This window comes from Oryctolagus cuniculus, chromosome 1 (assembly GCF_051225735.1).
Source record: "Oryctolagus cuniculus isolate XC-2025 breed Fujian yellow rabbit chromosome 1, ASM5122573v1, whole genome shotgun sequence".
Lineage (NCBI taxonomy): Eukaryota > Metazoa > Chordata > Mammalia > Lagomorpha > Leporidae > Oryctolagus > Oryctolagus cuniculus.
In genome coordinates, this window is record NC_142867.1 from 82,966,021 (window position 1) to 82,983,396 (window position 17,376).

The 17,376-nt window shown below is 38.3% G+C and overlaps 1 pseudogene; it reads left to right on the plus strand.

Annotated features, from left to right (window-relative positions):
• Window positions 1–356: 356 nt before the first annotated feature.
• Window positions 357–967, plus strand: LOC100354754 (5-hydroxytryptamine receptor 1F-like; annotated as a pseudogene).
• The last annotated feature ends 16,409 nt before the right edge of the window (window positions 968–17,376 follow it).

Below are 17,376 nucleotides of genomic sequence, written 5' to 3' on the forward strand. Positions count from 1 at the left end.
TCTTTCTTTCTTTCTTTCAAAACCATGTTACAGAGAGAGGGAGGTGACAGCAAGTAAGAGATATATTCCATCACTTGGTTCACTCCGCAAAGACCACAATGACTGGCCCTGGGCTGGTCTGAAGCCAGGAGCCAAGAGCTTCAACCGGGTCTCCCATGTGGGTGGCAGAAGCCCAAGGACTTGAGTCATGTTACTCTGCTTTCCCAGACACATCAGTAGGGAGCTGGATCAGTTGTGGAGCAAATGGGTCTCAAATTGGGGGGCCACATGGGATGCTTTTGCTATGTAGATGGTGACTTAACCTGATGCACCACAAGTCCATGCCATAAATATAAATCATCTCTGAGCTGGTACTGATGCCAGTTACCATAAACTGCCTGATGATTGTTATAATTATGGTAACCCAGAAACTGCTCCATCTAGCCAACTATTGCTCCCTTGCAGTCACAGATTTTCTTGTAGCTGTCCTGGTGATGCCCTTCAATATTGTGTATATTGTGAGAGAGAGCTGGATAATGGGGCAAGAGGTCTGTGACATTTGACTGAGTGTTCACATTATTTGCTGCACATGCTCCACCTTGCATCTCGCAGCTATAGCTTTGACTGACCATGGGCAATCACAGATGCTGTTGAGTATGTCAGGAAAAGGACTCCCAGGCATACTGGCACTATGATAACAGTAGTTTGGATTACAACTGTCTTTATTTTGATGCCCCCTCTATTCTATAGGCACCAAGGAACCAGCTGAGATGATGAGTGAATCATCAAGTACGACCACATTGTTTCTACTATTTACTCAACATTTGGAGCTTTCTACATCCCACTTGCATTGATTTTGATCCTCCATTACAAAATATATAGAGCAGCAAAGACATTACACCACAAGAGACAATCAAGTAGGATTGCAAAAGAAGGACTAAATGGCCAAGCACTCCATCCACAGAACTTTACAAAATTCATAGCATAGTGAAAAGTTCCAGGTCTGAATTAAAGCATGTGAAATCTTGGAGAAAGCAAAATATCTCAGGCAAAAGAGAAAGCAAAACTGCCACTACGGTGAGATTAATCTTGGATGTACTTGTAATATGTTAACTTTTTTTTTTTTTGTAAAATGATTAGTTGTTAATATCTATGAACAGGTAAAATTACTGAAGAAATGTCAAATTTTTGGCATGGCTTGGCTATCTCAATTCTCTTATCAATCAACTGATTTATATAACCTTTAATAAAAACTTCAAGAAAGCATTCCAAAAACTTGTGTGATGTTAATTATTAAGGGATTAGGTTTTGGAGGAGAAATAACTAAATGAATGCTAAGTAACAAAAAAATTTAAATATTTTACTTTCAAATAAATAAATAAATGAATCTTATAAAAGAAAGAAATGTTTACCAAGGATGGAGAACTCTTGCACTATGAGTTAAATTTATATTTATCTATCAACTGTATTTACCTAATATCTATCATTTATCTATCATCTATCTATCTATCTATCTATCTATCTATCTATCATCTTTGTATTATTTTCCTCTTGCAAAGAGTTTTTTTTAATTTTTTTTGACAAGCAGAGTTAGACAGTGAGAGAGAGAGACAGAGAAAGATCTTCCTTCCTTCTATTGGTTTACCCCCCAATGGCTACTACAGCCAGCTTGCTGCACCAATCTGAAGCCAGGAGCCAGGTGCTTCCTCCTGGTCTCCCATGCGGATGCAGGGCCCAAGCACTTGGGCCATCTTCCACTGCCCTCCTGGGCCACAGCTGAGAGCTTGACTGGAAGAGGAGCAACCAGGACAGAACTGGCGCCCCAACAGGGAACCCAGTGTGCCAGCACCGCAGGCAGAGGATTAGCCTAGTGAGCCACAGTGCCAGCCAAGAGGTTTTTTGTTTTGTTTTGTTTTGTTTTTAAAGATTTTGTATGCTTCTAGGAAGAATTTATATTACTTTTCAATTTGCCCAAGTCACCACCTCTTTCTAATATCTTATACCTACTTGAGTATCCTCATTTATGCTGACCACCTAGTCCCTGAATAATCATCTCAATTAGGAAACTGTGATCTCTTCGTTTAGACAAATTAGTGAATGACATAATTTCTTTTTTTTAACTTTTATTTAATGAATATAAATTTCCAAAGTACGATTTATGGATTACAATGGCTTCCCCCCGATACCGTCCCTCCCACCCACAACCCTCCCCTTTCCCACTCCCTCTCCCCTTCCATTCACATCAAGATTCATTTTCGATTATCTTAATATACAGAAGATCAGCTTAGTATACATTAAGTAAAGATTTCAACAGTTTGCTCCCACACAGAAACATAAAGTGAAAAATAATAGATGATTTTTTTAAAATGATGATGAAATCAGATCAGACCTATTGTCATGTTTAATCCCAGTGAGAGTCAAGTTGGGAGTTGATGATTTCTTTCTTTCTTTTTTTTTTTTACAGAGGATCAGTTTAGTATGCATTAAGTAAAGATTTCAACAGTTTGCACCCCCATAGAAACACAAAGTGAAATATATTATTTGAGTACTCGTTATAGCATTAAATCTCAATGCACAGCACATTAAGGACAGAGATTCTACATGAGGAGTAAGTGCACAGTGACTCCTGTTGTTGACTTTACCAATTGACACTCCTATCTGTGGCATCAGTAATCTCCCTATGCTCCAGTCATGAGTTTCCAAGGCTATGGAAGCCCTCTGAGTTCTCCAATTCTTATCTTGTTTAGACAAGGTCATAGTCAAAGTGGAGGTTCTCTCCTCCCTTCAGAGAAAGGTACCTCCTTCTTTGAAGACCTGTTCTTTCCACTGGGATCTCACTCACAGAGATCTTTTGCCAGAGTGTCTTGGCTTTCCATGCCTGAAATACTCTCATGGGCTTTTCAGCCAGATCTGAATGCATTTAGGGCTGATTCTGAGGCCAGAGTGCTATTTAGGACATCTGCCATTCTATGGGTCTGCTGTGTATCTCACTTCCCATGTTGGATCATTCTCCCCTTTATTTATTCTATAGGTTAGTGTTAGCAGGTACTAGACTTGTTTATGTGCTCCCTTTGACTCTTAGTCCTTTCATTATGATCAATTGTGAACTGAAATTGATCACTGGGACTAGTGAGATGGCATTGGTACATGCCACCTTGATGGGATTGAATTGGAATCCCCTGGTATGTTTCTAACTCTATCGTTTGAGGTAAGTCAGCTTGAGCATGTCCCGAATTGCACATCTCTTCCCTCTCTTATTCCCACTCTTATATTTAACAGTGATCAGTTTTCAGTTAAGTTTCAGCACTTAAGAAGAATTGTGTATTGATTACAGTATTCAACCAAAAGTATTAAGTAGAACAAACAAAAAGATTCTAAGAGGGATAACATATCAAGTTGCTCATCAACAGTCAAGGTGAAGGCTGATCAAGTCACCATTTCTCATAGTATTCATTTCACTTTAACAGGTTTCCTTTTTGCTGCTCAGTTAGTTGTCACCTATCAAGGAGAACAAGTGGTATTTGTCCCTTTGGGATTGGCTTATTTCACTCAGCATAATGTTTTCCAAATTCCTAACAGGGATCACTTTTCAGTTAAAATTTAAACACCTAAGAATAATTTTGTGTTAATTACAGAGTTCAACCAATGCTACTGGAACAAAAAAAAAAATACTAAAATGGATAAAGTATTACATTGTACATCAACCATCAGGACAAGAGCTGATCAAGTCACTGTTTCTCATAGTGTCCATTTCACTTCAACAAGTTTCCCCTTTGGTGCTCAAATAGTTAACGCCAATCAGGGAGAACACATGATATTTGTCCCTTTGGGACTGGCTTACTTCACTCAGCAGGATGTTTTCCAAATTCCTCCATTTTGTTGCAAATGACCGGGTTTCGTTTTTTTGACTGCTGTATAGTATTCTATAGAGTACATGTCCCATAATTTCTTTATCCAGTCTACTGTTGATGGGCATTTGGGTTGGTTCCAGGTCTTAGCTATTGTGAATTGAGCTGCAATAAACATTAGGGTGCAGACCTCTTTTTTGTTTGCCAATTTCATTTCCTTTGGGTAAATTCCAAGTAGTGGGATGGCTGGGTTGAATGGTAGGGTTATCTTCAGGTTTCTGAGGAATCTCCAGACTGACTTCCATAGTGTCTTAACCAATTTGCATTCCCACCAACAGTGGGTTAGTGTCCCTTTTTCCCCACATCCTCTCCAGCATCTATTGTTGGTAGATTTCTGAATGTGAGCCATTCTAGCTGGGGTGAGGTGGAACCTCATTGTGGTTTTGATTTGCATTTCCCTGATTGCTAGTGATCTTGAACATTTTTTCATGTGTCTGTTGGCCATTTGGATTTCCTCTTCTGTAAAATGTCTATTGAGGTCCTTGGCCCATCTCTTAAGTGGGTTGTTTGTTTTGATGTTGTGGAGTTTCTTGATTTCTTTGTAGATTCTGGTTATCAACCCTTTATCAGTTGCATAGTTTACAAATATTTTTTCCCATTCTGTCGGTTGTCTCTTCACTTTCCTGACTGTTTCTTTTGCAGTACAGAAACTTCTCAATTTGATGCAATCCCAAATGTTAATTTTGGCTTTGACTGCCTGTGCTTCTGAGGTGTTTTCCAAGAAGTCATTGCCGGTACCTATATCTTGCAGGGTTTTTCCAATGCTCTCTAATAATCTGATGGTGTCAGGTCATAGATTTAAGTCTTTAATCCATGTTGAGTGAATTTTTGTGTAAGGTGAAAGGTAGGGGTCTTGCTCCATGATTCTACACGAGGAAATCCAATTTTCCCAGCACCATTTATTGAATAGATATCCTTACTCCAGGGATTGGTTTTAGATCCTTGATCAAATATGAGTTGGCTGTAGATGTTTGGGTTGATTTCTGGTGTTTCAATTCTGTTGCATTGGTCTATCCATCTGTTTCTGTACCAGTACCATGCTGTTTTGATTGCAACTGCCCTGTAGTATGTCCTGAAATCTGGTATTGTGATGCCTCCGGCTTTGTTTTTGTTGTACAAGATTGCTTTAGCTATTTGAGGTTTCCTGTGTCTCCATATGAATTTCAGCACCATTTTTTCCAGATCTGAGAAGAAGGTCTTCGGTATCTTGATTGGTATTGCATTGAATCTATAAATTGCTTTTGGGAGAATGGACATTTTGATGATATTGATTCTTCCAATCCATGAGCATGGAAGATTTTTCCATTTCTTGGTATCCTCTTCTATTTCTTTCTTTAAGGTTTTGTAATTTTCATCGTAGAGATCTTTAACGTCTTTGGTTAAGTTTATTCCAAGGTATTTGATTGTTTTTGTAGCTATTGTGAATGGGATTGATCTTAGAAGTTCTTCCTCAGCCATGGCATTGCCTGTGTATACAAAGGCTGTTGATTTTTGTGCATTGATTTTATACCCTGCTACTTTGCCAAACTCTTCTATGAGTTCCAATAGTCTCTTAGTAGAGTTCTTTGGGTCCCCTAAATAAAGGATCATATCATCTGCAAAGAGGGATAGTTTGAGTTCTTCCTTCCCAATTTGTATCCCTTTAATTTCTTTTTCTTGCCTAATAGCTCTGGCTAGAACCTCCAGAACTATATTGAATAGCAGTGGTGAGAGTGGGCATCCCTGTCTGGTACCAGATCTCAGTGGAAATGCTTCCAACTTTTCCCCATTCAATAGGATGTTGGCTGTGGGTTTTTCATTGATTGCTTTGATTATATTGAGGAATGTTCCTTCCAAACCCAGCTTGCTTAGAGTTTTCATCATGAAAGGGTGTTGTATTTCATCAAATGCTTTCTCGGCGTCTATTGAGATAATCATATGGTTTTTCTTCTGCAGTCTGTTAATGTGGTGCATCACATTGATTGTTTTGCGCACATTAAACCATCCCTGCATACCAGGGATAAATCCCACTTGGTCTGGGTGGATGATCTTTCTGATGTTTTGTTGCATTCTATTGGCAAGAATTTTATTGAGGATTTTTGCATCTATGTTCATCAGGGATATTGGTCTGTAATTCTCTTTCAATGCTGCATCTTTTTCTGGCTTAGGAATTAAGGTGATGCTGGCTTCATAGAAAGAATTTGGGAGGATTCCCTCTTTTTCGATTGTTCTGAATAGTTTGAGAAGAATTGGAGTCAGTTCTTCTTTAAATGTCTGGCAGAATTCAGCAGTGAATCCATCTGGTCCTGGACTTTTCTTTGTTGGGAGGGCCTTTATTACTGTTTCAATTTCTGTTTCAGTTATGGGTCTGTTTAGGTTTTCTGTGTCTTCCTGGTTCAATTTAGGTAGGTTGCACGTGTCCAGGAATCTATCCATTTCTGATAGGTTTCCCTGTTTGCTGGCATACAAATCCTTGTAGTAATTTCTGATGATTCTTTTTATTTCTGTGGTGTCTGTTGTTACGTTTCCTTTTTCATCTCTGATTTTATTGATTTGGGTCTTTTCTTTTTTTAGTTAGTTGGGCCAATGGGGTGTCAATTTTTTTTTTTTTTCCGAAAAACCAGCTCCTCGTTTTGCTGATTTTTTGTAATTTTTTTTTTTTTGGATTCAATCCTGTTGATTTCTTCTCTGATTTTAATTATTTCTCTTCTCCTACTAGATTTGGGTCTGGTTTGCTGTAGGTTTTCTAAATCCTTGAGATGAATTGAAAGCTCATCTATTTGGTGCCTTTCCAATTTCTTGATGTAGGCACCTATTGATATAAACTTTCCTATTAACACTGCTTTTGCTGCGTCCCATAAGTTTTGGTATGTTGTGCTGTTATCCTCATTTACTTCCAGAAAAATTTTGATTTCTCTTTTAATTTCTTCTATGACCCATTGTTCATTCAGAAGCATGTTGTTCAATCTCCATGTGTTTGCGTATGCTCTAGGGATTCCTGAGTTGCTAATTTCCAACTTCATTCCTTTATGGTCTGAGAAGCTGCATGGTATGATTCTAATTCTATCTCTCTTTTTTTAAAGATTTTATTCATTTATTTATTTGAGAGGTAGAGTTACAGACATTGAGAGGGAGGGACAGAAAGAAAAGTCTTCTGTCCGTTGATTCACTCCCCAAATGACCACAACGGCCGGAGTAGCGCCGATCCAAAGCCAGGGCCAGGTGTTTCTTCCTGGTCTCCTATGCAAGTGTAGGGGCCCAAGCACGTGGGCCATCTTCCACTGCTTTCCCAGGCCACAGCAGAGAGCTGGATCCAAAGAGGAGCAGCTGGGACTAGAACCAGGGCCCATACAGAATGCTGGTGCTGCAGGCAGAGGATTAACCTACTGCACCATGGCGGCAGCCCTGCCAGTGCTATCTCTTATACTGGGAGATTTTACAAAAGTAGAGGAGGAATATATATGATTTTGCTGAAGTGAGATATAGAAGAGGAGACTACTATAGTCTACATAGCATATTTGTCTTGACTGCTCCAGCTTATTTTTCACACAACCACAATTCCTATCTTAGCCTTTACTGTGTCTAAAAAAATTACCCTAAAACCCTTTAACCATCCGTTCTCTACTTCCTGGGAAGTTTAAGCCTGCCATGATCAGGTTCCCTCTAAAATGAGCTATAGGCCATGGATGGAAAAAGAGATATTACCCACTTCTAATGAGCTTAGGAGCAGAACATATCCGCTTTCCCAGCTTCTCAACCAAGGCAATGCCTCTCCAAGGACAGTGTTTTAAACTGTAGTAGTTTCCAAAAATGTGTGGAAATCCAAAACTGCATTCTAATTCTCTGAAAGTTCACATTCTCTAATTTGTTTGGCAGTGGACCTCCTGTTATATGCCTGGATCTCTTCCAGGTGCTGGAGATAGAACAATGAAAAGCAATTACCAGCTTCTGAGAGTCTTACAATTCAATGCCCAAGTAAGCTACTGAGCATTCCTACAGAGACGACTGTTAGTTTAAGAACACAGATCAAAGTGCTTGACCTGATCCAGACTGGGGAAAAATAAGTAGATGACTGGAAGACTGGCATCTCATCTGAATCTTAGGGTATGAGCCAGATTAACAAAGCTTCTGAGGATACTTTCATAGATACCAGGAAATTTTTTACAAAACATTCCATAGTACCAATCAGAAACAGAATATCAGGCTGATAGTCTTTAATCAGAATAAGGTGAAATCTTTAATTTACTAAGTGTGCCAAGTTAAGCTACTATAAAAGCAGTTTAATATATCACTACTCTTATGTATAACAATCAGCTCCCATACATCAACCCTCTTGAGATGAATTGCACATCTGAATCCTGACCCTTGGTGAGTTTTAGCTAGTTAAGAATCAAAAATACTCTTAACTTTGGTTCCATTGACACACTTACCAATAGTGGACACAAGATATCCCTATCGTTCACAGGCATATGCGATATCTATTCAAATATATACAACACTACTTTATTTATTTTGATGCAAAAGTTTTTGAAGTCCATGAATATAGGAGTCTTCAAAAAGTTCATAGGAAATGCATATTATGAAAAAATATGTGGGGCTAACACTGCGGTGTAGCAGGTAAAGCTACTGCCTGCAGTGCCATCATCCCATATGAGCGCCAGTTTGAGTCCTGGCTGCTCTACTTCTGATACAACTCTCTGCTATGGTCTGGGAAAGCAATAGAAGATGGTCCAAGACCTTGGGCCCCTGCACCCATGCGGGAGTTCTGGAAGAATTGGGGAGTGAATCAGCAGATGGAAGACTCTCTCTTCTCTCCTCTCTTTTCTTTCTTCTCTTTCTTTGTCGCTCTCTCTCCTTCTCTCTCTGTGTAACTCTGATTTTGAAATACATAAATAAATCTTTAAAAATGTGCATGTATTTCCAATTTTTTACCAAAATAAACATGTTTTAATTCCATATTTTTCATGAGGTTTTTGACATCTGCTCCTACAGAGGATTGTTAATAATGAGGGATATTTTAATTGACTCTCCCAAAAGCTTAATCAAATTAATATGTTACTCTCTATTAGTGAGAGATTTTCAGAAAAATGGACCAAGTAGGTTCTATCTATTTATCTGTCTATCTACCTACATATCTAGTTATCTAAAAAGATGTATTATTAAGTGTTAGTTGACAATTATGAAGGTTAGAGGACCCACAGTCTGCCATCTGCTAGGCAGAGACCAGGAAAGCCAGAGTTGTAATTCATTCTGCGCCTGAACATCTAAGAGGCACCCCAGTCTAAGGGCAGGAAAAGATGAGATGAGATGTCCCAGTTCAAATGGGGAGGCAGAAAAAATGGGGCAAATTCTCTCTTGCACATTTTTTTGTTCTATCAAGTCCCTCTGTGAAATACTTGAGGACCATCTACATTGAGGAGAACAATTGACTTTACTGATTCCAGTAGTCCAAACGCTAATCTTATCCAGAAACATTTCACACAATACCAAGAAATAATACTTATTCTAATATCTGGACATGCCCCAATCTAGCCAGACTGACACATAAAATTAATTATCACTCTCCCCATCACCAGGATAGCTACAATGAATGAAAGCCCTTTACTCCGATTCTGTGCATGACTTCTCCTTAGAAGCAATGAAGAAAAACCTGGTCTCAAATAATTAGTCTCAACAGACAACTAGTTCTGCCATTGGTGCTGGTCACAGATCATTTGATTATGATGCAAAGCATCAGCCTAATAAAAATATTCCTGTGGCTTAAGTGACATGAAGTGAGCATTAGTAACAATGTTGAGTTATTACTCACTGCAAGGTGATTCACATAAAAGCTTCAGGGGAGACTTTCAGTGAACCAGGTGAGGCTGTCCATCATTTGAGCGCATGATTTTGAATGCCTGTCATTGTCTAAGCACTTTTGTAGATAAAAAGATGTAGCACTTATGGATCCTGCCTCAAGGAGCTTACAGGCTAATATGGGAGACATGGCACGTACATAAATAATTTAAATAGATGGTATATAGTCCTAAGTGCTACAGGGGCAGTGCATATAAACTAGTACAGCAGTTGTGAAAACAGAAGGATTATTTCCAGCTGCAAAATCTAGAAAGACTTGTTTATGAAGCTGATGTATATCCAGTTGGTTTCTGGCCACTTCCACCACATGCCCCAGTGTGCTCAGAATAGAACCCAGTATCATTTCCCAAATATTTGCTCCACCTTTCAGGACCTCAGCCCACTGAATGACACTATCCATACATCAATCAAGCTAATGTCCTGAAGTCACACTGGACTTTGTCCTCTCTCTCATGTCATTGACACTTTTCATCAGACTTCTAGTATGGTGCATCTTATGTATATTGTATTTTTGGAATGACTTCTCTACATGCACATATCCAGTTTTATAATCATTTTATAGCTGGTGCCGCGGCTCAATAGGCTAATCCTCCTTCTGCAGTGCCGGCACACCGGGTTCTAGTCCCGGTCGGGGCGCCGGATCCTGTCCCGGTTGCCCCTCTTCCAGGCCAGCTCTCTGCTGTGGCCAGGGAGTGCAGGGGAGGATGGCCCAAGTACTTGGGCCCTGAACCCCATGAGAGACCAGGAGAAGCACCTGGCCCTGCCTTCGGATCAGCGCGATGCCCCGGCCACAGCGTGCTGGCCGCGGCGGCCATTGGAGAATGAACCAACGGCAAAGGAAGACCTTTCTCTCTGTCTCTCTCTCTCACTGTCCACTCTGCCTGTCAAAAAAAAAATAAAAATAAAAAATAAAAAACAATAAAAGTAATATAATCATTTTATAAAATTCACTCATAGATTGCAGTAATATTTCCAAACTTGTATGCAATTTAATAATATTACTCTGCTTAAATTCCTGCAATAACTGCCTGTAGCTTTCAAAAGAAAATTCAAGCCCCTTTTTAATACAGCACCTCATAAAGGGACTGGCCCATAGTAAGAAATCAAAACATACTACTAAAATTAGTCATGTGATTTTTGGTTTATTGCATATATTGGTTAGGTTTGAACTTAAAAATTGGAAGATTTTTGGACATGCTGATGGAGTAAAGGGGAATCCACTAGAGCGAATGTGCTCAGGAGTCCTGATCTGGGGAACCAATTGAAAGAGCTTAAGGCAGTAAATCCAGAGAGGCTTCCTGTCCTCAACAACCTACTTTCTATAAGAGCAGGAAAAAGGCTTTGAACACAGCATACCTCCATTCAAAGGCAGACAACCTGAACTTTTGAAGTGGCAACCCACTTATAGTCATGCAGAAAAATAGCTATAGAAGAACTTGAGTGATTCATAGTTCTACTTCCTTAAGAAAAAGAAATAGAAAGACAGTGAAGAAGAGAGGGAGATGGGAGAATGAGAGAAGAAGGAAAGAAATATAAAAGCTATTTCTCTTAGGATTACTTTCTACTTTTTATATTCCTAACACATCCCAAAAATACAGCCTGAAACTGATGTTTCAGCCTAGTGCTAAATTTTAATTAAAGTTAATTAAAATTTGATTCTTTGTGGAATAAAATCACAGATAAATAAAACTTTCTCTAAAAGCTCATTTCTATACAAGAACTTTGCAATAGCCTTAAAACAATATTACATTATATTGGATTTGTAACTTGCATATATAGTCTGATAAAAATATGTTAGCATTTTTTCAAGGAAACTATGGATATCTTCAAAATCCTCAATGAGAAGAATGATTAATTAGGAGTACTTCTTTGAATCATCCAACTTTATGCTTTGCTTTTTGAAGTCGGACATTGATAGAACAAGGGAATAATTCGGGGAGATGTCAGGTCCACGGGCTCCCCAACCTGGACCTTGGCCTAGAATGTTTGTATTTTTAGTCATTTTATAAATTGTGACTATTTAAAATCATTCACTTCTAGAAAAATTCAATGCAAAACAAAAAGAAGAAATCACTACTGAACAAATAACTTTCCTGGTTTCTCAAAGTTTTGAGGCAAAGGAAGAATATTGCTAATATGAGTATGCATATAATACTAAACCTGCTTTTAAACATACTTTAAAAAATTGGTTAAATAATATCAGATTGGTCTCTCAAAATAATGATAAATGCCTTTATTTATTAGTTGTTACTTCTAAAATCTGGAATTTCCATTACAAAGAGTTTTCAAAAAATTAATATAAAATACATTTTATAAAAAAGACTATTCATAGACTTTAAATTTTTGGCACCAAAATAAATTTACTTTTAAACTCAATTTTCCATGAACATCTTGAAGTTCCTTCGTAATTCTTTAGTAGATAAAATTCAGGAGATTTTTCTTTATTATTATTATTTATTTATTTATTTATTTGAAAGACAGAGTTACAGAGAGCGGCAGAAACAGAGAGAGGTCTTCCATCTGCTGGTTCACTCCTCAGATGGCCACAACGGCCGGAGTAGCGCCGATCCAAAGCCAGGAGCCAGGAGCCTCCTCCAGGTCTACCACATGGGTGCAGGGGCCCAAGGACTTGGGCCATCTTCCACTGCTTTCCCAGGCCACAGCAGAGAGCTAGATCGAAAGAGGAGCAGGAGAGACTAGAACCAGTGCCCACGTGGGATGTCGGCACTTCAAGCCAGGGCCTCAAACCACTGCACGACAGCCAGCCCCAGATTTTTCTTATCCTTTGATAATCTTTCCAACAACTTCTTGAAAATAATTAGAAACCAAACCAAAAAAAAAAAAAAACCAGAAACCACAGCTCTCCCTAAAAGCCAGTTGTCTCCTAAATGCACATTCAAATTGCAAAGATGCCTTTTGCACTAGGAACATTCATGTACTTGCTTACCTAATGTAACATGTCAGCGGAATCCAAAAGTCTTGACACATTTTGGGATCTAGTTTTGAGTGTCATGATGGAGTGCACATTGTAATTGATGTTGTTTTAGATTTTTTTCTAAGCTTTATCATTTTGTCAAAATAATATATTTTCACAACTATGGAATCACATTGTCATGAGAGGTTCAACAAAAAACAGCAGCTCCCTGATTTACTTTGAGTCTAGCACACCATTGAAAACTGTTTAGGCCCTTTTCCTGGAATTTATTTCCATTTTCTGAATGCTGATTACTTTGTTCAATTTAGAAAGCATTAGTAACAACTTTTATAAAAGGTTAAGATTCAATGGCCTTAACATATGTTATACCAAAATATAGGTATATGAGTATTTTTAGAGACATCAATAGTTGATGTTTATATGAAGATGATTATAAATTACTATCACATAAAGGTCAATAAATAAATATATGCTTCATTTTGTCCTATATTCCATTAAATATAACTCACCTATGCCTTGACTTTTTCTTTAAAAGCCAGATATATTAAGTATTGTGCAACTACATGTTATATCCTTTTACCCCCTAGAAGGCTATTTATTTAAATTCTTATTTATATACTTTCTATGAGAGGTAGGGAAAAAGAGAGGGAGACTGTGAGAGAGAGAGAAAGAGCAAGAGAGAGAGAGAATGGAGAGAGAGATCACCATCTGCTGGTTCACAGTCCAAAGTCAGGAGCTGGGAACTCAGTCTAGATCTCCAACCTGGATTCCAGGGAACTAAGTATCTAAGCCATCATCAGCTGCCTCCAGAGTACATGTTAGCTGGAAGCTGGAATTTGGAAACCTAGACAGTCCAATATCTGATGTGGGTTCCTCAACCAGTATCTTAAGATCTATGGTAAATTCTCACCTTTTGGAAACCTTTTTCCAAGAACTCATTATCCACCTGACTCCTGAACTTTGGTGAACTGCCTTCTGGAAAGTTCTCTTTACCCTTCTCCTGAGAGGATTCTAAGACACTGTAATTCCTCTCTCAATACTCCTTGGCATGCCTACTAATTTCATTGGAGCACTGCTAAGAAAAGGTGCATGAAAAGTAAACTTTTTGTGACTTTACATGAATATGACTTCATTCTATATTGATATTTGCCAAGGGTATTTTTTTTTAGTATGGAATCCTAGGCTACATTTTTCCCTCATAATTTTCAAGTGAGGATAAAACAATACTTTTATATTGTTTACTTTTTCTAAATCTTACATTAATAAGATATCAGTTTTCTGGGTAGAAATCAATTATTCAATTGACTTATATCACATTCTCTCAAACTGTTCTTGTTTCTACATTCTGAGCAAGTTCTTTGCTTTCTCTTTCAATTTTTCCATTGATTTCTTAGAAATTTTAATTTGCAGGACCTATTTCTTTCCACTTTTATGTGCTTTCCTGTTTTGTTTGAAATATGTGAGGATTTCGTGTTTTTCTCTTACCTATTTTAACTGGGTGTTCATTTGTGGGCTGAAGAACATCTTGGAGAAGAACAGGTCATCTCTCCAGGAATTCCACATGGTTCTATGTAAAGGCTTTTTCCCCAACACTCGTGACATTCTTCAGAGAAATGAGCACCAATTTTTGCCAGAGGATTCATTGTACAGCTGCAGCATGTTCTACCATATCTTAGGGAGGCAGAATTTAAAGTTCATCTCCTGGCTCAGACCCTGACTCCTGCCTGGTGGGGATAAAATAAGACTCCTAGCTGCCTGTGATGTGGACAACTTCACTGTGCAGTATTGTGACCTCTGTCCAGTGCCCATGTCTGCTTTCATGTTTTGTGCCTTCTGCTCACCATCTACCAAGGTCTCTACCTGTCTCCATGTTTCCATGTACACAGTTTGTTCTCCAGCTTTATCTTTTTGCCTTTAAGCCTGTACCTCTATTTTCTATTTGCTCTTTGTTGATACAGACATAGACACACACATACACACACACATACACATATCCCGCACATATATATGAGAGAGAAAACCAATTTAAGTTCCCCTTGCTATAAAGAAAATATCAATGTGTATGATTTCCCTATAACCACAAATTTATTTGCTGTGTTTCCAATTTGAGAAAAGTAATTTTAAAAACTCGGGTTAGATTATTTTATTTCTTCAAACTCACTTCCATACTCATTCTAGCTTAATAAAACACCTGAGGAAATTTTTCTCAAACATATTATAGCTTTTTTCTATTGAGAAATAAATATATTTTCATTGCCTTTTTGCTGTTATTGAGTTCTGTTTTATTAAATATGAAATTTTAATGATGCCTATTTCTATATACATGGCAAACACATCAACTTAAATGCAGAAAGGGTTCAAGCAATTTATAGTAATGACCAGATATCACCTGTCTTGAGAGGTGCCCTAGAACAATCTCAGTTGTTGACTTGGTGATTCTTTTTATGAGACTTTCTTTGGAAACTAAAATTTTCCCTAAATTGGCCACATTTATAGTTTGATAGTACTATAAAATCACAATGCAAGTATTTTGATTTTAGAATCCATCGCTGTGTTTGAAATGTTCAAGTGTAGTAGGCTTTAAATTGTTCTTTGTGTCTGGGTATCAGAATCTATATGTATTTGTCTTCATTAAGAGAAAGCACCTGGAGCCAGCACTGTGGTGTATTGAACAAAGCTGCCACCTGTGACACTGGATCCCATATAGGTGCCAGTTCTAGTCCTGGCTGTTCCACTTCTGATCCAGCTCCCTGCAATTGCACCTTGGAAAGCAGCAGATGGCTCAAGTGCTTGAGGTCCTGGAACCACGTAGGAAACCTGGAAGAAGTTCCTGGCTCCTGGCTCCTGGCTCCTGGCTAGGGCCTGGCTCAGGCCCAGCTGTTGCAGCCATTTGAGGAGTAAATCAGTGGTTGGAAGACCTCTGCCTCTCTGTCTTTCCCTGCCTGCCTCTGTGTAACTCTTACTTTCAAAGAAATAAGTAGATCTTTTTAAAAAGAGAGAGAGAAAGCACCTAACAGCCATCTCTTTGGGGGAGTCAGAATCAATAGGATACACAGTTAGGTCACACAACTCATATTATTCTTGTGTATTCCTGCATTCACAAGGAAGTATACTGGTAGGAACAAGTAAGCCATCAGAAAAAGTCCATTTTCATTTTGCCTGTTATCAGCATGCACCTATCTTTTCTGGTATGCAGAAAAACCTTAGAGCTTTATCCTTCCCACTGGCTGGAGTTCATTCTGTTTCTTCCCCCACTGTGTTTATTAAGAGCAGTGTGTAACACTAAAACATTCTTTCATTTTACTCATTGATTGATTCAGTAAGTATCCAGTTAGGAAAACATGTAGAAAATCACCTATATTAATGTTAACAAAATTCATTATAATATAGGAAATTAAAACAAACCTATATATTTATTTGAAAGGAAAACAGACAGCAAAGAGGCAGACACAAAGATAAAGATCCTCCATCTGTTGGTTCAATCCCCAAATATCTATTCCTGCTGACAAAAGTCAGGAACCTGAAACTCAACCCAAGTCTCCCATGTGAGCAGCAGGGACCCAACTAGTTGAACCAATAACTGCTGCCTTCCAGGTTCACATTAGCAGAATAATGTCACTGGAAGCAAATTTGAAACTTGAATCCAAACACAATTATATGGGATATGGCCATCCTAAACAGCATGTGAAATGTTCAGCCAAATGCCAGCTTAAGAATTTTTTAAGGAAATATTGAAGGATGAAACAACAAAGTGATGATATTAATTTATCATAGAAGTAGTAACTACAGGAAGCTGTTACCATTTCTGGACACTGATGAAACTACAGACAGAAGGCGCTAGAATTTAGAACCTGAATCTCAGCTCTCTTAGGAGGAGACATAGCATAGTTGCTAAAAAAAACTCTAAAGATCTGGGGAACATCCTTGTTACCAACTCTTCTGAGGAGTCTTCTGACTGGCTGCTGCTAGCTTCTCTGAATTGACCTGATGAAGGGGGTTCTGAGTGTGTAGGAAATCCTGAAAATCAGAACCAACAGGTGTTACCGGAAGCAAAAGCTGCAGAGTGAAAAATGATACTTGGAATGATGCAGAGAGGAACAGGAATCAAACAGAAAAGAAGTTCCTTCTCTCCTCCTTCCCTTCAGCTTCCTTTTGGCATTCCCATCAGTGAAACCTAGGAGGGGGCAAGCTGGCAGACTCTGAGTATCACAAGGAAAATCATGGAAGAGTAAGTTTTGAATCGAGGCAAGATTTTTATAACCGTAACACCCCAAACGTGTTAAAAATTCACTGCTCCAGAGGAACGAGATCTAAGATCTAATATAACACTAAAACTAAGCATTGAGTCTTTAAAAGGATTAATGTATATTTCTAGCTTTTCATTGACTGTTACAAACAGAACACTCATGTTCCAGAAACTGAGGCAATTAAAGAAATCACTTTTCCTTATAAATTATATAGATTTCTAGGATAATTCTACAAACTATTTCAATGACTCCGCTGTCAGACTTACTTGTTACTGAACAAATTTACTATCTCCTCCATTCCTTCTCAGTTTAGCAGTCACAGTTCTAGTTCTGAAAGCCATTTAATTGCTGTAGATTATTGATAAGTTACTTTCCTCCTGACCAAGTTTCTCCAGCATAGTCTTTATAGAGAATTTCCCAAGATATTCACAGATATAAAATATTTGTTTAGAAACACTATTTCCTGAAAACT